The sequence below is a fragment of the Pongo abelii genome, chromosome 10, assembly GCF_028885655.2.
Source record: "Pongo abelii isolate AG06213 chromosome 10, NHGRI_mPonAbe1-v2.0_pri, whole genome shotgun sequence".
Taxonomy (NCBI): Eukaryota; Metazoa; Chordata; class Mammalia; order Primates; family Hominidae; genus Pongo; species Pongo abelii.
This window is the reverse complement of record NC_071995.2, coordinates 8,411,169-8,433,909: the sequence shown is the minus strand read 5'-3', so window position 1 is coordinate 8,433,909 and position 22,741 is coordinate 8,411,169. Positions and strand designations below refer to the sequence as shown.

At 38.1% G+C, this 22,741-nt stretch overlaps 1 protein-coding gene and 1 non-coding gene across 9 annotated transcripts in view; both read right to left on the bottom strand.

Moving 5' to 3' along the window:
* CLEC6A (C-type lectin domain containing 6A) overlaps positions 1 to 22,741 on the bottom strand; it is an 81,285-nt gene that overhangs the window by 29,218 nt on the left and 29,326 nt on the right. The window lies entirely within an intron of this gene.
* Positions 21,815 to 21,921, bottom strand: LOC112135897 (U6 spliceosomal RNA). The gene has a single exon (XR_002917130.2). It is a non-coding gene; the product is annotated as a U6 spliceosomal RNA (small nuclear RNA).

The window sequence follows — 22,741 nt, the reverse complement described above, 5'->3', positions numbered from 1 at the left end:
AACCTAAAATAAAAGTTGTAAGGAAAAAAATTTTTTGATGAAAAATAAATAATTTAGGTAGAAAAACTGTTTATTTCATTATGATGATTAATTGGAACTGCTTGAATGTATAAGAATTCATGAATTTATAATGATCCAAAAAGGGAAATAATTTTTATAATATAAAATATTAATAAGCATTATGTTTTATTTTTAAGTGATTTTAGTAAAAAAAAGCATGTTGATATGTACATTACACGAATATATGTAAATGTTAGTTTACTCTAGTAAGATTGTATACAATTCCAAGCATAAGTATTTATTTGCTTTGTTTGGTTTTGTAAAATTATATAATAGGTACCAGAAATGATAACTAATCCTGCGGAAAAAGTCAATTCTGTACCAACAACAGGAAAGACCAATATGCATCTGTTGTTACACTCAATGACCAAGTGGAAAGGGGAGCCAAGAGTCCATACTCTGAGTAACTCAGTGGAAAGAGGGCTCACAATGTATGGCAAAATGATGAATTGGTCAGAAAAACTAAGCAAAAGAGCTAACAACATAGATTTACTCATGTCCTAGAAGACAAATCCGAACATGGCCTTACTGATTATGATAATAAAAGAAATGCATCATTTTGGAATGGTGTTAACAGGTTAATCCAATGAGTTATATAACATTTACCAAGCAAGACATTAGAAGTACATTTCTCAGAGAGATATCCGGTTATAAAAAAACCTAAATTAGCCCTCCCCCTCCCCCTCCCCCGCCCCTCTCGCTTTCTTCGGTCTCACTCTCCTTCTTTCTTCGGTCTCCCTCTGTTGCGGAAGCTGGACTGTACTGCCGTGATCTCAGCTCGCTGCAACCTCCCTGCCTTGGGCTCCTGTGATTCTCCTGCCTCGGCCTGCCGAGTGCCTGGGATTGCAGGCAGGAGCCGCCTGACTGGTTTTTGTATTTTTGGTGGAGAGGGGGTTTCACCGTGTGGACCAGGCTGGTCTCCAGCTCCTGGCCTCGAGTGATCTGCCCGCCTCGGCCTCCCGAGATGCTGGGATTGCAGACGGAGTCTCGCTCACTCAATGCTCAATGTTGCCCAGGCTGGAGTGCAGTGGCGTGATCTCGGCGCTACAACCTCCACCTCCCAACCGCCTGCCATGGCCTCCCAAAGTGCTAAGATTACAGCCTCTGCCCAGCCGCCACCCCATCTAGGAAGTGCGGAGCATCTCTGCCTGGCCGCCCATCCTCTGGGATGTGAGGAGCCCCTCTGCCCGGCCGCCCCGTCTGGGAAGTGAGGAGCACCTCTGCCCGGCCGCCCCGTCTGGGAAGTGAGGAGCGCCTCTGCCCGGCTGCCATCCCCTACAGGAAGTGAGGAGCGTCTCTGCCTGGCCACCCCCTCTGGGAGGTGAGGAGCGTCTCTGCCTGGCCGCCCATCATCTGGGAAGTGAGGAGCGCCTCTGCCCGGCTGCCATCCCCTACAGGAAGTGAGGAGCGCCTCTGCCCGGCCGCCCCGTCTGGGAGGTGAGGAGCGCCTCTGCCCGGCCGCCCCGTCTGGGAGGTGAGGAGCGCCTCTGCCCGGCCGCCCCGTCTGGGAGGTGAGGAGCGCCTCTGCCTGGCCGCCCGGTCTGGGAGGTGTACCCAACAGCTCCGAAGAGACAGCGACCATCGAGAACGGGCCATGATGACGATGGCGGTTTTGTTGAAAAGAAAAGGGGGAAATGTGGGGAAAAGAAAGAGAGATCAGATTGTTACTGTGTCTGTGTAGAAAGAAGTAGGCATAGGAGACTCCATTTTGTTCTGTACTAGGAGAAATTCTTCTGCCTTGGGATGCTGTTGATCTATGGCCTTGCCCCCAGCCCCGTGCTCTCTGAAACATGTGCTGTGTCAACTCTGGGTTAAATGGATTAAGGGCGGTGCAAGATGTGCTTTGTTAAACAGATGCTTGAAGGCAGCATGCTCTTTAAGAGTCATCACCACTCCCTAATCTCAAGTACCCAGGGGCACAAACACTGCAGAAGGCCGCAGGGACCTCTGCCTAAGAAAACCAGAGACCTTTGTTCATGTGTTTATCTGCTGACCTCTCCACTATTATCGTATGACCCTGCCATATCCCCCTCTCCGAAAAACACCCAAGAATGATCAATAAATACTTAAAAAAAAAAAAGAGAAAGACTTAAAAAAAAAACACCTAAATTATATAAAAAGTATGATTCAAACAGACTGTTTCATGTCACAAGTGAAGTTTAAGAATAGAAATAATTATGAGTCTTATTTCATGTCCAAAAATCAATTGGTGGGCAAACAGATCACTTAATCTCACTCTCCTCGATGCAATGAATGGTTACAACCTTGGAAAGGAATCAAAATAATATGACTGAAACACAATAAGATACAAAAGTACGTATTGCAACACCCACCAAGAATGCACTGAAAAGTTATGCTTCAGTTTAGGAATGTTGCCAAAATTTACTGTTTGGTTTCAGCTTATGGAGTATCAAAGATCTGAATGTCAACTTGAACTTTTTTCTAGCAACCGTGAACTTGAATGATCACTGATCATAGGATCACATTAACAATGTTAGTAACATAAGAACAACATATTTTTCCAATTCCTTATTAATACCTGAGTATTTGATTTTAAATATTCATAAATATTCTAAATAAAACTTCTGGTGAAAATTCTGTTGTGTATTTACATTTTGAATTATATTAATTCTATTATATTTTGAATTCTATTAAGCAGTTAAAGTTAAAATGCACATTAATTTTTGCCAGAATAAACTGCCACCGTAATAACAACTGTGAGAATTGCTAATTTTATATTAAAAATTATTGAGACTTTCAATATTTAAATAAGGAAATGAAACAGCAGTGAACTTAAAGTATAATAATTTAAAAAAATAATACAGGACCATAGTGTAAATTAAAATATGTGCATATCTTTTTGGCTGTTTTAAAAAGAAACAAAAACAGAAATCAAACACACAACAAAAAAAGAAAGTAAAAGAGAGTGTAGTATACTTCAGGAAGACAATGATCTTTTTGCAAATTGTTTTGAACTTTATAGAATACAACAAAGTAGAAAAATAGGAATTGGATTATTTCATAATTCTATTATTTGTAGAATTGTTTGGTAAACCAGAATTTCTAATAGTAGTCATATATTTCATTTAAGGTATGTTTCTTTCCCACTTTGTAGATTCTTCACATCTTTTAAGGATTAAAGCCCACCCCACAATTCATAAGGAAAAATCATGTACAAGAATTATGATAAATTGTACAATCTAGACATATTTAAGGCCAAGTAATATCAAGGAAAAAAGAAAGTGTTAGAGGAAAGTGAGGTATCAGACAGATATTTTGGTCCTCCATAAATCTCTTTGAAAGTAAATATTTGTTGCAATCCAGAAGCTGAGAGTGTTATGTAATTATTGCTGCATTATATACTCAAGTTCTTGTGATTTAACTACTAAAAACTTAGCTGCAATAATTTTTGATAAGTTTATATTTATTATTTTATCCCAAATAATTCATTCTATGATGTGAGATTTATTTTACCTCACCTTTCTCCAAATGTTTATATTAACATTTAGCCATTCAGCATTCATTTATTCAACAATTTACCGATCACTGCTGTGGTTTAATTGTGCCCCCAAAGTTCACGTATTGGAAACTTAATCCCCAACACAACACTATTGGGAGCTGAGGCCTAATGGTAGGTGATTAGGTCCTAAGGGCTCTGCCTTTATGAATGGATTAATGCTATCATATAGTCGGTTTGTTATCACCGGAGTGGGCTTCTTAGAAAAGTGAGTTTGGCCCCTCTTGCTTGCTCTCTCTTTCACGCGTGTGCTCTCTTGCTCTCCCACCTTTTTCCATGGGATGTTGCAGCAAGAAGATCCTCAACAAATGTGGGCCCCTAGACCTTGGACTTCTCGGCTTCAGAATCGTAAGAAAGAAAGAAATCTCTGTTTTCTATAAATTACTTAATCTGTGGTATTCTGTTATAGCAGCATAAAAAAACTAGGCCAATTACCTGTTTTGTGACAGGCAGTGCTCTAGCCCTTCACAGTCTGATAGAATTGGCCGTGATGATGGATCAATACGGTAGCCATTAACCTCAGGAGACTATTGAGCATTTGAAATGTGGCTAGTAAGACTGAGAAAATAATTTTTTATTGTATTTAAGTTTATTTAACTTAAATTGAAATAGCCACAAGTGAACAGAGGCTACACTATAAAATGGCACAGCTCTAGACTCTTATGAAACAGGGAACAAAAGACGCAAAAATCACCACCCACATAAAATTTAAATTCTAGTAGGATGAGATAAAGCAATTAAAGATAATCATATATTAAGTAAATTACATAGTATGTTAAAAGACGATATGTGTGGTAGGAGATAAAATAGAACAGGGCAGATGGGATTGGAACTACTGAGAGTGGGACAGGTATAATTTGGATCTATTCATCTGGGAAAGTCTCACTGAGGTCACATTCAAGTAAGCACTTAAAGATGATGAGAGTTAGTCACGTGGATTTCAGAAAGAAGAACCTTCCCGGGAGAGGGAGAGGAAACAGCTTGTGTAAAACCCTGAGATGAAAGCTTATCTGTCATTTTCAGGAAGAGGAAGTAGGCCAGTATGACCACCTAACTATATATTTGAGGCACCTTAGTTAGACAGTTAGAAAAGTAAGTACATGTGTTTTGGAAAAAATAATGAAGCATATGGCATTGATATTTTACAATACCTTTAAACATAGCACCAATTTCTGTAATCATTGCATTTGTATCTGCTGGAAGTTTTTGAAGTGTTCAAAAAATCAACCATATGAAATTGCTATTGTTGTTTAAATGCTTTTAATGAAATTAATTTTCAAATATGTAGCTCATGTATCTAAGCTCAAGAAACGCTGTGTTTTAAATTTTTGTTTGTTAGCTATACACTGAGCACCAAATTGTGCCCAAGGCCCTACAGGTATTAGACATATTATCAATAATATCTATGTTATAATATGATTTCATTAGTGGATGCTGAAAGATACAACAATTTTTTCTTCTTTTATTAATCAATGACTTCAATTTTTCTTTTTTTATACCTCTTCCTAGGTACTTGCTATTCAATTATTTTTGTTCATATCAGTATTTATATTTTCAACCCTAGATTCTAAATTCTTGACATCTTGCTATAGTGCTTTATTCCTAATAATTCATTTCTGGGTTGGCTATGATAGTAGGAATGTAAATGAAAACCCTTGATACACTTATTGGGTTCTGTTTTCTAGCTCTATATTAATACTCTAGCTCTCTATACTGTACCTAATACCTGTGTACTTGAGTTTTATTTAAAACTATATAATTTTCTCTTTTTATCAGGTAGAAACAGCCCTAGCAATTAACTCCTCGTAGCTACCTATAAACCCGGCATATGTATACAATTGTTTAGTGGAGATATAAGTAGGAAAAGACTAAACTTTTGAACAAAAAATATATATACCCAAGCACTGTCACTTGTAACAAGTAACAGTCCATCTATTCAACTTTATCAGGAAATCCAACGTTAAATGCTTTTTTGTGGAAACTTAACAGTTTGCAAAAGTTCAACAGTTTGCAGGAACTGAAGCAGATACACTTGAATTTAATCCCTCTTTGATAAAAAGCCATCTTAAAGCACAAAACAGAGTCCAGAAAATCATAAACAGAATTATTGATCTGGAGCATGTCACTTGGCTTCTCTGAAACGAAGTTGCCCCATCTGTAAAATGATGCTTGCCTCCTGATCTCATAAAGTTGCTGCAAAAAGGTAGGTCTGTGTGAAAACATGCATTTTCTTAAATATGTTAACTTTTATTTTAGGTTCGGGGTACATGTGCAGGTTTGTTATATAGGTAAACTGGGTGTCACTGGGGTTTGGTGTACAGATGATTTCATCACTCAGGTAATAAGCGTACTGCCCAATAAGTAGTATTTGATCCTCTCCATCCTCCCACCTTCCACCCTCAAGTAGGCCCTGGCATCTGTCATTCCCTTCTTTGTGTCCGTGTGTCCTCAATAGAACACATGTTCTAAAACTGTAAAGAACTGCATAAATAAGACAACTATCATCTTTGTTAATGTAGATCCTTTAAACTTTACTCTTCTACATCCTCAGTTTAAAGATCAGTGATTATACTGGATGCTCATGCCCTTACAACCAACTTCTGCTACATTAAATAGGGCCCCCCAACTATACTTATAGCATTTTTTAGTTTCCTTCTCTTCTTCACTGCCAGGCCATTAGTGTCACTTTTTGTCATTCCCAAGAAGAATCCACATGTCTACCTCTTACAGTCAGCAGTTGATACCTCCTAATGCAATGGTTGTTAACAATTTCAGTCAACACGCTCTTTGTGAGTATTGCTCCTTTTATCATTCTTCCTCCAAAAAAATTAAACATATATTCATTTTGTGGGTGTTTTATCAAATCCGGGAGAATTCCATAACAACTCTGCATGGCCCTTGTCAGAATTAATTTAACTAGAAGATGGTCCTCTTTTTCTTTATCTGTCTTTTTTTAGAACTCCAAAATAGGATGACAAATAAATAAAATGTTTTATTTGTTAAAGCTTATAATTTAGAGGAGAAAGAAGATGAATTTAACGCAGAGCAAGAAGGGAGAAGTTGCCCTCCTGTGGCTGCTACATGTAAAACAACATTCAAGCTTCCCTCTGCACCACTTCTTTTGCAGGTTAAAATAAAGGAATCTCCTCTGAATAAACCAGAATTGAAACACAAGACCCACAGAGAAGAAAACGTCATGTTAGGGTACAGAATACAAGTTCTAACAAGCTCCCAATAATGGATAGATCCACCTGAAACCCATGTTGAACAATGGGACAATCAGTGGTGATCCTGGTACACTGCAGATTAAAAGCTCTTCTCCCTTTATCCTGTCTTCCTGGACAATACATAACCTTCCTGGATTCTCATGCAATTGCAATGAGGAGAAAAGAGCTCCAAAATAACTGAGATTGAACTTCCTATGAGGCTGGCATAACAGGATCTTAGAACCAGATTTCCTTGCACACTCAGGTATGTTGACAGTTATACCCAACACAACAAAGAGAAAGGCATAGTGTACAAGAAACTGTAAATCTAAACCAAACGAGCTACGAAGGGAAATCCTTGGATAACAACCATGAACAGGACTAAAGGATAGTGAGTCTAGTGTGGAGTAGCAGAAGGAGGATGCTGAGAAGAACAGATCAAAGCACAATGCTGTATAATAGAAAGATTGGGAGGATTGAAGATCAAGGGTATAACAGATAATTCAAGGAAAGGTAACTAGCAATATCAGAAAAAAATTAAAGTTGTACAAGAAAGGAGGATTTAAATAGGAATCAAATTAAAGTGTGGCTTGAGTTGAAATAAGGAGCCTAAGCAAATAGAGGCCATGTGATCTGAGTGATGGAAGCAATCTCCTCTGAATAAATCAGAATTGAAACACAGGAGCCACAGAGAAGAAAACATAATGTTAGCCCATATCTTGGCCCAAAAGAAGTGTGATTGTGTAAAAATTTATTGATTAGAGTTAGCCTTTGGACAAAGCATGGACATTCGGCCATGGTAGTATAGAATGTAAATGTCAAAAACCTTGACATGGTACAATTTAAAATGTGGCTGAAGTAAGAAGGAAAGGGATGAAGGAACATGAGGGGAGTATGGGAACAACTGTTCTCATTTTAATGAGATGAAACAAAAAATAGATGGCCAAGAATATTATTTAGACTTACAAAAGTAACCAACAAATTTATGAAAAGTAATATCATTACGTAATTATCAAAATTCAAAGTAGAAAATGTAAAAATGAAAAGGAAAGTGGAAAAGAATTAGAGGAGCAGGGAGTACCGGATTGCAATTTGCAGAAATAGAAATATGAGTTTTATTTAGAATCATGGAAAAAATCACTAGAAGAACTTAAAAAAAAAAAAGCTGACTAGGCATGGTGGCTCACACTTGTTATCTCAGCATTTTGGGAGGCTGAGGCAGGCGGATCATGAGGTCAAGAGATCAAGACCATGCTGACCGACATGGTGAAACCCCGTCTGCACTAAAAATACAAAAATTAGCTGGGCATGGTGGCGCGTGCCTGTAGTCCCAGCTACTCGGGAGGCTGAGGCAGGAGAATCACTTGAACCCAAGAGGCAGGGGTTGCAGTGAGCCAAGATCAAGCCACTGCACTCCAGCCTGGTGACAGAGTGAGACTCCGTCTCAAAATTAAAAAAAAAAAAAGCTTAAAGAACTTGCATCTGCACAGTAGCACCAGGAAAGATTGGTTGCTTTTTATAATAAACTCTTTGGAACAATTTGAATTATCACCATGTGCATATTTTATTTTAGTGTTAATTTTTAAAATTTATTATTGACCTGTATGATGTCAGAGTTTGCATTCTTTTTATTATTGCATGCTGCCCAAACTGGTGATATATGAATATAAATTATTACACATAATTAAAGCATTACAATGGCAACAACGAATCCCCCTGAGTGTATCAGAGCACAGGAATAAGAATGGGGAATCTATTATACAATGTCCAGAAAACATGTCTAACTCAGCCATGGTTGAAGATATTGTCAGTCTCTGAGGTAGTCTAACTCAGTTGCAGGAGAAAGTTCAAACCACTGTTCATACTTGAAATCAGAGAAGTAACAGCACTCAAAGTTTTAACAGATGCTTATGGGTACAGAGAATATGAAGGTGGGGTTAGAAAAGAGGATTGAGAGTTGATCGAGTAGTTTTTGGCACAGATTCCAAAATTCATCAAGAAACATGAATCATCAACAAACTGAAGCAGACATCAAATCAATGGGTTAAAAATGGTTGTATTTTGGGAATGGTCTGAGGATAAGGTAAAGAATTTCTAAATTCAAAGACTATGCTGTGTGGGGTGGCTCATGCTTGTAATCCCAGCACTTTGGGAGGCCAAGGTGGGAAGATTTCTTAAGCTCAGGAATCGAGTCTAGCCTAGGCAACATAGTAAGACCTTGTCTCAGTAATAAATAAATAAATAAATAAATAAATAAAAATTATAGGCAATGTAAGTGTCTCACACGATAGATAGCAGATCCTATCAGGTACAATATTAATATCAGTCCTACTAATTAGAGGAACTGATGTCCTTTTTGAGTTCTCAGGTTAAACAGCAAAGCTGAGTTTGTGAAAAGACGATATTGGTGAATACAGCCAGAAGAGGCTGGAGTAAAGGGAGTGACTGACAGATATGGATGCTTTGGAAACAGATTCCTAGTAAAGTGGTCTTACAGGTTGTGTCTCTGATTCATTATTTAGATCTTTTGTTGGATCTTTAATGTGTTCGTCCCCTGCCCTCCCACCATTGACAGAGTTTATAACCCCTAAGGACATAATTGTGGCCTTTCTCTGCCCCATCTTCAGTGAAAGGAGTTATAAAAATAAACTTATGTAAATTATTTTAAGGAATTTGGGCCACGCCAGTGTAGGTTTGGTACTGTATAAGTAGTCACGTCATTGTTGTTATTGCAGTGCAGGAAAATAGTTTTCTAGCTCAAATGTTCTTAAACTGAAATCATGTAAACGAGACCAAAAAGTCCTTGATGGTAGTGGTGAAGGCAAATTCAGTCAAATTTTTTTGAAGCAAAAAGCCAACCAAGAGTAAAGTTTGAAAATCATGAATTAAGGCAATGCCAAAATTGTCAAATTAGTATGTCAATAGTACACTCAAGTCACTGGGTGGCTCAGTACATCTTCTAGAAAGAAGAAATAGGCTCCCCAGGGATTGGAAAAGGAGCAGAAATGTACATCGTGGGAAGGAGGACAACAGTTATTCACCGCAGACTGATGAGCTTCATTTTAATAATTGCCAATAAAGCAAAACAAAGCATAAGATATTTTGAAACTGGCTTTTAAGTAACATTCATCTTGGCTTAGAAAATTTAAATGAAGGCATCTTACTTGATCCTCTCTAGTGATGAAAATAGCCACTATTAACAAGAGAGTGAAGCTGCACCCACAGCCTCCCCTTCCCCCGGATGCTCTGTCCTAGGAAGATGGGAGTTTTATCTATAAGCCCCTGACTGGGGCTGCTGCCTTTCTTTCAGAGATGCCCTGCCCAGAGAGGAGGAATCTAGAGAAGCAGTCTGGCTACAGTGGCTTTGCCGTGCTGCAGTGGGCTTCGCCCAGTCCGAACTTCCCAGGCTGCTTCGTTTACACTATGAGAGGAAAACCGCCTACTCAAGCCTCAGTAATGGAGGAAGTCCCTCCCCCTACCAAGCTCGTCCCAGGTTGACTTCAGGCTGCTGTGCTGGCAGTGAGAATTTCAAGCCAGTGGATCTTAGCTTGTTGGGCTCTGTGGGGGTGGGATGCACTGAGCAAGACCCCTTGGCTCCCTGGCTTCAGCCCCCTTTCCAGAGGAGTGAACAGCTCTGTCTCACTGGTGTTCCAAGAGCCACTGGGGTATAACAAAAAAACTCCTGCAGCTAGCTTGGTGTCTGCCCAAACAAACACCCAGTTTTGTGCTTGAAACCCAGGGCCCTTGTGTGGTATAGGCATCACAGGGAATCTCCTGGTCTGTGAGTTGCAAAGACCGTGGGAGAAAAGCTTAGTATCTGGGCTGGATAGCACCATGCCTCACAGCAGGGTCTCTCATGGCTTTCCTTGGCTAGGGGAGGGAGTTCCCTGACTCCTTGCACTTCCTGGGTGAGGCAACGCCCCACCCTGCTTCTGCTCGCCCTCTGTGGGCTGCATCCACTGTCTAACCAGTTCCAATGAGATGAACCAGGTACCTCAGTTGGAAATGCAGAAATCACCCATCTTCTGTGTTGGTCTCGCTGGGAGCTGCAGACCAGAGCTGTTCCTATTCAGCCATCCTGCTTATTACAAAAATTGACTCAAGATGGATTAAAGATTTAAATGTAAGATGTAAAACCATAAAAACCCTAGAAGAAAACCTAGGCAATACCATTCAGGACATAGGCATGGGCAAAGACTTCATGACTAAAACACCAAAAGCAATGGCAACAAAAGACAAAATTGACAGATGGGATCTAATTAAACTAAAGAGCTTCTGCACAGCAAAAGAAACTATCATCAAAGTGAACAGGCAACCTACAGAATGGGAGAAAATTTTTGCAATCTATCCATCTGACAAAGGGCTAATTTCATGTGCGTCCATGTGAAGAGACCACCAAACAGGCTTTGTGTGAGCAACAAGGCTTATTTCACCTGGGTGCAGGTGGGCTGAGTCCAAAAAGAGAGTCAGCAAAGGGTGGTGGGATTATCATTAGTTCTTATAGGTTTGGGATAGGTGTACAAAGTTCATTCTTAAGGGCGGGGAAGAATATTACAAAGTACTTTCTTAAAGGTGGGGGAGAATATTACAAAGTACCTTCTTAAGAGTGGGGGAGAATATATGTATCAGTTAGGGTGGGACAGGAACAAATCACAATGGTGGAATGTCATCAGTTAAGGCTATTTTCACTTCTTTTGTGGATCTTCAATTGCTTCAGGCCATCTGGATGTATACATGCAGGTCACAGGGGTTATGATGGCTTAGCTTGGGCTCAGAGGCCTGACAGCTAATATCCAGAATCTATAAGGAACTTAAACAAATTTACAAGAAAAAAACAAACAACCCCATCAAAAAGTAGGCAAAGGATATTAACAGACACTTTTCAAAAGAAGACTTTTATGTGGCCAACAAACATATGAAAAAAGCTCATCATCACTAGTCATTAGAGAAATGCAAATCAAAACCACAGTGAGATACCATCTCACTCCAGTTAGAATGGCAATTGTTACAAGGTCAGGAAACAACAGATGCTGGGGAGAATGTGGAGAAATAGAAATGCTTTTACATTGTTGGTGGGAGTGTAAATTAGTTCAACCATTGTGAAAGACAGTGTGGCAATTCCTCAAGGATCTAGAATCAGAAATACCATTTGACCCAACAATCCCATTACTGGGTATATACTCAAAAGATTATAAATCATGCTGCTATAAAGACACATGCACACGTATGTTTACTGTGGCACTATTCACAATAGCAAAGACTTGGAACCAACCCAAATGTCCAACAATGATAGACTGGATTAAGAAAATGTGGCACATATACACCATGGAATACTATGCAACCATAAAAAAGAATGAGTTCATGTTCTTTGCAGGGACATGGATGAAGCTGGAAACCATCATTGTCAGCAAACTAACATGGTAACAGAAAACCAAACACCGCATGTTCTCACTCATAAGTGGGAGTTGAACAATGAGAACATATGGACATAGGGAGGGTAAAAACACTTACTGGGGCCTGTCAGGGGAGGATAGGTGAGGGTAGACCATTGGGGAAAAGAGCTAATGCATGCTGGGCTAATACCTAGGTGATGGGTTGATAGGTGCAACAAACTACCACGGTACACATTTATCTATGCAACAAACCTGCACATCCTGCACATGTACTCCAGAACTTAAAAGATAAAGTATAAAAAATAAAAATAACAAAGATTTAGTCTGCTAGAGAAAATCTCTGAGCATTTTTTAATTTAAATATTGGTGTTTTCACAGAGAATTCATGGAGAAGGACAAAAAAAGAATGTCCTTGGTTAAGAAAAGAAAAACTTAATACAAGTATCCTAAGCAATATACCAATAAAAAGATGAGTTCCAGCTGATGCTGGTTCTAATCTTGGAGCATTATGAAAGATGTACCTCTAAAGCAATGATAGGTAACATATGTTGATATGTCAGGTACTGCTCTAAGCACTGAATGGTAATTAACTTGTTTAATTTTCACAAAATGAGGTAAATGCTATTACTGCCATTTTACAAATAACATACCAAACACTTTGAAAAGTTAAAAACTTGCCTGAGCTCCTGAAGAGTGCTGGAATATGCTAGAACTGGAATTCAGATTTAGGCTACATAACACTCAAGCCCATATTGGTAACCTCTGGGTTATAATCCTCTGAGGAAAAAAGAACATCTTACCAGTTAAAAAACCATCAATAAACACTAACAGATAAATTAAAAACATCAGAAAATATCTAGCAGTCAAATGTTGGAATTCATGACTAGAGTAACCAGAAAAGGAGACTGCATAAGAAGGAGAGGAAGGAACAGATGTATACCAACAGTTGTGGTGATGAAACTGGTATCAGCAAGACAGATGGAAACCACAGCAGCAGTTCAGTGACTCAAAAGGGACCCACAACTTCCTCTTTGGGTGGAAAATGTAAAGAATAGTGATCTGGGGTAATAAGCTTCTTAGCCAGGATAACTCAGAAATGTTTACAAGTGAGTATGTCTAAACTTACAGTGAAGATCCATTTTTCCTTCCAAAAGTACTTCTGACACATTCTAGAGGGCAGACTGCAGTCAGAGACATTTTAAATAGAAGAAATGTCTTCAAGTAGTGAGATAGCATCCATACTTCCAGGCTACTGATGGGGTATATATGTAGGAGATGAACTCCTTAGGAAACACAGATTATACATTTACATCTCTAGTTCTTTTATAGTCAGGGGCATACTTAACTTTCCTTTCAAGGTTATAGTCATTTCCCCAAACCACTATAATTTTATATTTCATTCTAATCCATCTCAGGTTATCATTTCCCTACTTCTTGTTATTTAGATAATTTGTGTATTGCGTTATATTTTCATTTGTAAGTGATAGAAATAAGCTTGTGGGCCAGGCATGGTAGCTCAATCCTGTAATCTCAGCACTTTGGGAGGCCCAGGTAAGCAAATTGTTTGAGCCCAGGAGTTCCAGACCAGCCTGGAAAACATGGCAAAATCTCATCTCTACTAAAGATACAAAAAATTAGCTGGGCATAGTGGTGCTTGCCTGTAATTCCAACTACTCGGGAGGCTGAGGTGGAAGGATCACCTGAGCCCAGGAGGTTGTGCTGTGAGCTGTGGTCCTGCCACTTCGCTTCAGCCTGGGCAACGGTGAGATCCTGTCTCAAAAAAAAAAAAAAAAAGAAAAGAAAAGAAAGAAGCTTGCTAAAAACTGCTAATGAAAAATGAATGTATAGGAAGGCTGCTTGTGCATTTCCCAGAATCCGTAGAGCAGAACAACCAGGCCCCACAAGGATGGGGTTAATGTAGCTTGGGGAATCTCAGACACAAAAGCATTCATGGATCTTAAACCTAGAGCTCTGCCATTCAGCAAGATTTGGTTCCCCAAATCGTGGACCCATATTTCTCAGCTGACACTCGGAATCTATGTGAGGGAGAACTTAATTTTGATAGCCTAGAGCAAGTGTAGCCAAAAGATGGACTCATGTAACTACAAACGTGGTTACTAAGCTCTCTGGGGACAAACCTCAAAGGAAATAAAATTGTCAAAAAGTGGAAATGATAGCCCCAAACCTCCTACTTCATCGCAGTGTTTCTGCTTATGCAAAAATTTTTCTTAGGAAATGTGTACACATTACAACCAGCTCATTTACTTAGATATGGGGCACTTTGGTCGGAGCTCTGAGATGACATACAATGGAGCGGAATGATCTCCTACGATCAGAATCAGTAGTCAAAATCTCAAAAGGTTAGATAGGTTAACCAAAAGTAACAAGAAACAACTGAACATGCATAAATATTAAGAGTCATGCTTGTGTCCAGAGATGTAATTGTATGGTCAGTAGTGGTTCGGAGAAAAACCCTCAACACACTGGAATATCTGCTGTTATTTCCTATCCACAATTGAGCAGACTCCATTACATTTCGGAAGTACTCTAGAGATGGAGTTTATGCGTAAAGATTGTTTCATACAAAAATTACAAAACAGAAAGTTGTTTTCACTATTCAGTAAACATGTTATATTTACATATTCAAAGTATATTCCTTACTATAAAAGGGGAAGCTGGTTGGATCACTGAGAAGCCTTACCTTAAACCTATCACAGCCTTGTTATTAGCCAGTTGGGCAAAGGATAACATAAAGTGTTTTAGGCATTAACTAGATACCAGGTCATACATTTCCTTAATTTATTACAATTCCAATAAATTCCAAGAGAAATGGTCAACAGAGAATGATTTATGACTGTCCAATCCCAGAAAGTAATGACTTTTAACTCTTGAAATAGGGAAAATGAGGGTGGATGCACCCTTTTTGCTGCCCCACCTCTCCTCTCCCTATATGTACTATTGACGATTATTGGCCCACTTACTGGAATAAATTTTCAGTGTCAGATTACATTAGCAGTTGAATGCATGACTGAGAACTTTTATAGTTCTCACTGCCTCTCAGACCATTAATATGAAATACTATAAAATAAATTGATTATAAATTTGTAGCTAGGAATGGTAACAGGGTTGAGAAGCAAATCAATTTCAGCCTTTTGTAAAATGTATTAATTTTGCATGAGGAAATGTATTTTTGTAGTTGTTGACTTTGAAATAATTTAAAATAATCAAAAACAAGGTAAAATTTCATTGTGATTAAATTCTGATCTTATCACAGATTAAATAAGCAGATTATTTTAAGAAGCCAATATGCTGCCTTTTTTAATTTGTAATATTTTTTTGAGACAAGGTTTCACTCAATTGCCCAGGCTGGAGTGCAGTGGTGCAATCTTGACTCACTACATCCTCGACCTTCCGAGTTCAAGCAATTCTCCCACCTCAGCTCCTCAAGTAACTGGGACTACAGGCATGCACCACCACACCCAGGTAATTTTTGTATTTTTAAGTAGAAACAGGGTTTCATCATGTTGCCTACGCTGGTCTCAAACTCCTAGACTCAAGTGACCTGCCTGCCTCAGCTTCCCAAAATGCTGGGATTACAGACGTGAGCCACTATGCCAGCCTTCAATTTTTAATTTTTTAAAATTTCATTTTATTGTGGTAAGAACATTTAACATGAGATCCACCATCTTAATACATTTTTAAGTATAAAATACAGTGTCATTGACTACAGGGACAATGTTGTACAGCAGATCGCTAGAACTTACGAATCGTGCTTAACTGAAATTTTATGTTTGTTGATTAACAATGACCCATTTTTCCATACTGACAGTCCCTAGCAACCATCATTCCACTCATTCTATTCTTTGATGTTATGAATTTGACTATTTTAGATTGCTTATAAAGGTAAAATTACGCAAACTTTGTCTTTCTATCACTAGCTCATTTCACTAAAAATAATGTCCTCAAGGACCATCCATGTTGTCACATCAGATTGTCTTCTTTTTGTTGTAATATTCCGTTGGATGTACCACAAACCACATTTTCTTTAGCCTTTCATCTGTCCAAGTATACTTGGGCCATTTCTGTGTCTTGCGTATTGTAAATAATGCTGTAATGAACATAGAAGTGCTAATATCTCTTTAAGATCCCGATTTTGATTCTTTTGGATAAATACCCAGAAATGAACTTTCTGGATCACATTATAGTTCTACATTTAATTTTTAAAGGAATCTCCATACTGTTTGTCATAGCATCTGCACCACGTTGTTATTTCATTTTGTTTCACTTGGCTTCACTATTTTGCATTCCCACCAACAGTATACAAGGATTCCAATTTCTCCACATCATCAATACTTGGAGTCGGCTCAGCACAGTGGCTCATGCCTGTAATCCCAGCATTTTGGGAGGCCGAGGCAGGTGGATCACGAGGTCAGGAGTTCAAGACCAGCCTGGCCAAGATGGTGAAACCCCATCTCTACTAAAAATACAAAAAATTAGCCGGGCACGGTGGCAGGCCCCTGTAGTCCCGGCTACTCAGGAGGCTGAGGAAGGAGAATCATTTGAACCCGGAGGGTGGAGGTTGCAGTGAGCCGAGATCGTGCCACTGCACTCCAGCCTGGGTGACAGAGTGAAACTCCATCTCAAAAAAAAAAAAAAAAAAAATACTTGGAGTCATTTGTTTCTGTGAGAATAGCCATCCTGACAAATCTGAGATGATTTCTCATTGTGATTTTGATTTGCATTTCCCTGATGATTAGTGATGTTCAGCATCTTTTCATAAAGCTATTGTTATTTGTGTGTCTTCTTTGTAGAAATGTCTACTCAAGTACTTTGTCCACTTTTTATTATTATTATTATTTGACACAAGATCTTGCTCTGTTGCCCAGGCTGGAGTTCAGTGGCACAATCATGGCTCACTGTATCCTCCACCTCTCTGGCTCAAGTAATCCTCCAGCCTCAATCCCCAAGTAACCATGCCTGGATAACTTTTGCATTTTTTGTAGAGACAGGGCTCCACTATGTTGCGTAGGCTGGTCTGCAACTCCTGAGCTCAAGCAATCCATCTGCCTTGGCCTCCCAGAGTGCTGGGATTATAGGCATGAGCCACCGTGCCTGGCCCTTTGTCCATTTTTTTAATCAAGTTATTAGCTTTTCTGCTATTGAGTTGTAGGAGCTCCCTATATATTTTGGATATTAATCTCTTATCATATACATGGTTTGAAAAAGAATCTGTAGATTGCCTTTTCACTCTGTGATTGTCTCATTTACTAGGCTGAAACTTTTGGTTTGATGTAGTTTCATTTGCTTATTTTTGGTTTTGTTGCTTGTGCTTTCAGTGTTGTGTCCATGAAATCATCTCCAAGACCAATGTCATGAAAGTTTCCCCAAAATTTTCTTTTAGAAGTTTTACAGTTTCCAGTCATACATTTAATCCTTTTTTATTTTTGTGTTTGGTGTAAGATAAGCATCCAATTTCATTCTTTTGCCTGTGGATATTCAGTATTTCCTACATCATTTGTTGAAGATACTGTCTTTTCCCCATTGTGTATTCTTGGCACCATTGTTAAAGATCAGTTGACCATATATATGAGGGTTTATTTCTAGACACTCAATTCTATTCTATCTGTCTATATGTCTATCTCTATACAAGTACCAAATTGTTTGATTACTGTAGCTTTGTAATATATGTTGAAATTATGAAGTGTGATGCCTCCAGCTTTGTTTTTCTTGTTCAAGAATTATTTGACTATTTGAAGTCATATAAATTGTAGAATTGTTTTATATAAATTGTAGAATTGTTTCATATAAATTGTAAAATTGTTTTTAATATTTCTGTAAAAATGTCATTGGGATTTTGATATGGAGAGGGTGAATCTGTAGGCCACTTTGGTAGTATGGACATTGTAATAATGTTAATTCTTCCAATCCATGAACACAGGATGTCTTTCCATTTATCTCCACCAGCTTTAATTTCTTTCTTCAGTGTTTTATACCTTTCAGTACATAAGTCTTTCACCTCCTTGCTTAGGTTTATTCATAAGTATTGTATTCTTTTTAATGCTACTGTAAATGGGATTGTTTTCTTAATTTCCTTTTCAGATAATTTGTTGTTAGTGCATAAAAATACAACTGAATTCTGTATGTTTATCTTGCATCCTGCAACTATGCTGAAATTGTTCATTAGTTGTAACAGTCTTTGTGAAGTTTTTAGGATTTTCTATATGTAAGGTCATTTTATCTGTAAACAGATAAATTAACTTATTCCTCCTGTATTTGGATGCTTTTTATTTCTTTTTCTTGCCTAATTGCTCAGGCTGGAACATTCAATACTATGTTGAAATGATGAGAGAGGCATCCTTGTCTTGATCCAGATTTTAGAGAAAAATCTTTCAGTTTTTCACCATTGAATATGGCAGTAGATATGATGCTTTTCAAATATGGTCTTTATTGATTAAATTAAATTCTTTCTACACCTAATTTGTTGAGGGTTTTATAATAAAAGGGTAGGAAATTTTGTAAAATATTCTTCTTCATCTATTTAGATGATCATATAATTTTTATGCTTCATTTTGTTGATATACTGTATCACATCGATTAAGTACATTGAATGATACTTGCATACTAGGGCTAAATTAAGTACATTGAATGATACTTGCATTCACTTGTTCATATTGTATTGTACTTTTTATGTGCTTTTTAAGTTCATTAGTTGCAAACTAAGTTAATTAGGGATATTGACCTATAATTTTCTTTTTTTGCAGTGTCTTCATGTGGCTTTGGTATCAGGGTGATACTGATTTCATAAAATGAGTTGATAACTTTCTTTGCCTCCATGATCCAATCACCTCCCACCGTACCCCACCTCAAACATTAGAGATTACATTTCAACATGAGGTTTGGAGGAAACACCCAAACTATATCAGATGCCACAGAAATAAAAAGAACCATAAGGAACTATTATAAAAAATTTTATGCCAACAAATTAGATAACTTAGAGGAAATGGATAAATCCCCAGAAACATACAAACTACCAAGACTGAATCAAGAAGAAATAGCCTAAACATTCCAATAACAAAAAGGAGATTGACTCATAATCAAACTATCCAAAAAAGAAAACTTTAGGATCAGACAGCTTCACTGGTGAACTCTAATAAATATCTAAAAAATAACTAACATCAATTCCCATCAAAGTATTACAAACAATAGAAGAAGAGGGAACACTTATCAATTTTGCCTCTCGTGACAGATACTGACTTAAAGTCTGTTTTGTCTGATGTAATTATAAACACAACTACTCTAAATTTTTGCTTGTTTGTTTTATGTGGTTTTTTTTTTGTGTTATACTTTAAGTTCTAGGGTACATATGCACAACGTGCAGGTTTCTTACATATGTATACATACGCCATGTTGGTGTGCTGCACCCATTAACTCATCATTTATATTAGGTATATCTCCTAATGCTATCCCTCCCCACTCCCCCAATCCCACAACAGTCCTCAGTGTGTAGTGTTCCCCACCCTGTGTCCAAGTGTTCTCATTGTTCAGTTCCCACCTATGAGTGAGAACATGTGGTGTTTGGTTTTCTGTCCTTGTGATAGTTTGCTCAGAATGATGGTTTCCAGCCTCATCCATGTCCCTACAAAGGACATGAACACATCCTTTTTTATGGCTGCATAGTATTCCATGGTGTATATGTGCCACATTTTCTTAATCCAGTGTATCCTTGATGGACATTTGGGTTGGTTCCAAGTCTTTGCTATTGTGAATAGTGCCACAATAAACATACGTGTGCCTGTGTCTTTATAGCAGCATGATTTATAATCCTTTGGGTATATACCCAGTAATGGGATGACTGCATCAAATGATATTTCTAGTTCTAAATCCTTGAGGAATCACCACACTGTCCTCCACAATGGGTGAACTAGTTTACAGTCCCACCAACAGTGTAAAAGTGTTCCTATTTCTCCACATCCTCTCCAGCACCTGTTGTTTCCTGACTTTTTAATGATCGCCATTCTAACTGGTGTGAGATGGTATCTCATTGTGGTTTTGATTTGCATTTCTCTGATGGCCAGTGATGATGAACTGCTCTAAATTATAGATATACTTCAATTTCAAAGAGAAAAAAATCAGAATTTTGCCTCATTAATGGAAATCCAATAAAAGGGGTCGATTTCAGAGAACATTAAGTGTTTAGAAGATTCAAAAGCACAAATTTGGAAAAATAATTAATTCATTACTTAGAAAAAATTGTAGTCCCAGTAATAGGACAGATGTTGGGAATATGAAGATTTATACCATATGTCTTAGTCCATTTAGGACTAACTCTATTAAGACTTCTTATTCCATAGCGATCCATCACTGTAAAGAAATACGTGAGGCTGGGTAATTTATAAAGATGTAAGGTTTATTTGGTTCATGATACTGGATGGCTTGAAAGTTCAAGATTAGGCATCTGATTTGATGATGGCCTCAGGCTACTCCCACTACTAGCAGAAAGTGAAGGGAAATTGGCTTATGCAAAGATCATATGGCAAGAGAGGAAGCAAGAGGGAAAAGGGAGTTGCCAGGCTGTGTTTATCAACCAGATCTTGAGCGAACTAATGAGTGAGAACTCACTCACCTTTGAGAGAAAGCACTAATCTATTTATGAGGGATTCACCCCATGACCCAAACACCTCTCATTAGGCCCCACCTCTAACATTCAGATGAAATTTCAACATGAGGTTTGGAGAAGACACATATCCAAATCTTAGCACCATATAATCATTGCCATCAAGGGTCTATCATCTACTGTCTGGTAGACAAAAAAAAATGGGATTCCACTTGGAATTATTGCATTCCAATGTCTCTGATCAGGAACAGGGGCAGGCTTCAACTAATTGTCAATAATGGCCATATTTTTTACTCCAAAATGTTTATATCCACACCATTCCTCCCCTTGAGCGAAGTGCCATATATGCTATGATTTAAAATAACTTTAATATTTTAAAGACAGAAATAATATTTGCCTATCCATTCATTCTAGAAAAACAGATTGAGTTGTTACCTTCCAAGGCAGAGCATTGTCTTAATTTTCTAAGAATAGCGTCTTCACATCCCTCTCAAAAGCATCACAGAGATTTCAAACTTGGAATGTGCAAAAACAACAAAAAAAAGAAAACAAAAACCTCTGAGTTCCCCTCCCCCACCCCACGTAAAACATTCCCATGCCCCAGGATTCTCTGTCTGTGAAATTTCTTTATTTTAAAGTAAATTGAAATCATGTCATTCTTCACCTCAAAGCCTATAAAGGCTCCTTATCTTGCTCAGAATAAAATTTAAAACTCTTTATTGTGACCTAGAAAGCACTATGTGACCAAATTTCTCTACTTCACTGAACTTCTCTTCCAAAACACACCTCCATTCACACTTATTTTTATTTTAAGGATTGGCAAGTTTTAGCGCCTTGGAACTCGTAATTCAACCAAACACTTTTCCTCAGCTATCTCTCTGGTATAATTTTTCTCTTCCTTGAAGCAATTGCTCAAATGTCACCTTAACAGAGAGGCTTCCCTAAATATCTTAAGTAAATTAGTACCCCACTGTCACTCCCTATTCCTCCATTCTGCTTCTGTGCATTAAACATTTGTTTTGTTTTTTATATGGAATATTTCATAAATTTGCATACTATTCTTGCACAGCAGCCATGCTAATCTTCTCTGTATCGTTCCAATTTTAATATATGTGCTGCCGAAGAAAGCACTGCTTCCATGCATCTTTAAAGCACATATATTATATATGATGTATTTTTTATTTATTTGTTGCATCTTTCCACCAGAACAGTAGAATGCAATCTATATAAGAACAAGAACTCTTTTTTTTACTTCCTTATTCCTATCTAGGAAATATCTTGTCACAAAATAAACCTGCTATATATATTTTCTGAATAAATAGAAAATAAGTCATTGGGTCTACATAGTCTGTATTGACAATATTTGTTTTGTGAATTACACACTATATTATGCATTGCCATACGTGCCTAGACCTCTAAATTCTACAGCCTACAGCACTGATTCCCAAACAGATATGTCACAGAATACTATTTGGTGATATACTTATAAGTATTCCATAAAAAATTAATTGAAAAACCCTTTGGGCTGGGTGTGGTGGCTCACGCCTGTAATCCCAGCACTTTGGGAGGCTGAGGCAGGTGGATGGCTTGAGCTCAGGAGTTTGAGACCAGCAGGCAAAATGGTGAAACCTGTCTCTATCAAAAACACAAAAATTAGCTGAGTGTGGTAGTGGGTGCCTGTAATCCTAGCTATTACAATGGCTGAGGCACGAGAAACGCTTGAACTCAGGAAGTGGAGGTTGTAGTGAGCCGAGGTCGCATCACTGCATTCCAGGCTGGGTGACAAAGCAAAACCCTGTCTCAAAAAAAAAAGAAAAGAAAAACCCTTTATATCTCTACATCCTACTTTGAAGATTTATGATGCATATTGTCATGCAAAAAAAATTCTGAAACTCCCACAAAAATAAATCTGCTTAAATTTGCTTAAGACAAGGGAGTGATGTCAGCAAAA